Source organism: Petaurus breviceps, unplaced genomic scaffold, assembly GCF_028583685.1.
Source record: "Petaurus breviceps papuanus isolate PSGF00001 unplaced genomic scaffold, PetGlider_PUasm1.0 184, whole genome shotgun sequence".
NCBI lineage: Eukaryota > Metazoa > Chordata > Mammalia > Diprotodontia > Petauridae > Petaurus > Petaurus breviceps.
Genome location: NW_027185793.1, coordinates 14,155,972 through 14,156,629, shown reverse-complemented (window position 1 = coordinate 14,156,629; position 658 = coordinate 14,155,972).

The following is a 658-nucleotide window of genomic DNA, read 5'->3' as shown; positions in this document are numbered from 1 at the left end:
GTCTCTCTCTCTCTCTCTCTCTCTCTCTCTCTCTCTCTCTCTGTCTCAGAAAATGGCAGACTATTCCAGTTCAAGTTGTAACAGTTGAGCATCAAGGGCAGGGTCTAACTGGATAATGGGGGGCCAAGTTAGTAACTTGGGGCAGAGTCACAAAGAAAGGGTTATGGCCTCATGCAACTGCCTCATCAAATGGGAAGATACAATCAGAGTTAAAGGGGGTTCCCAGAGCCTGCACCCCAAGGATTCAAGAACTCAGAAATCCTGTTTTTTTCTTTTATTTACTTCAGTTGAATCTGAATATATTCTGCTTTAGCCTTTTGCCTTTGAATCTCTCTGTTTCAAATGTGTTTCTTATAAATGACATATTGTAGGATTATGGTTTTTAATCCACTATGCTATTCAGTTCTATTTTATGGGAGAGTTACTTTCATAATTTTGATTACTGACTGTGTCTTTTTCTCCATCCTATTTTCTGCCCACCTATACTTTTCTCTCTCCTTTCAACCTTTCCCTCCTCACAAGTGTTTTGCTTCTTACCAGTCCTCATTACAGCACAGTGAACTTACACCTTCACCTGCTGCCTAAGTTTACCCCCTCTAAATGCATTAATAAAGACACAGTTCTCAAGAGTTACGAGTATATTCTTTTTGTGTATGAA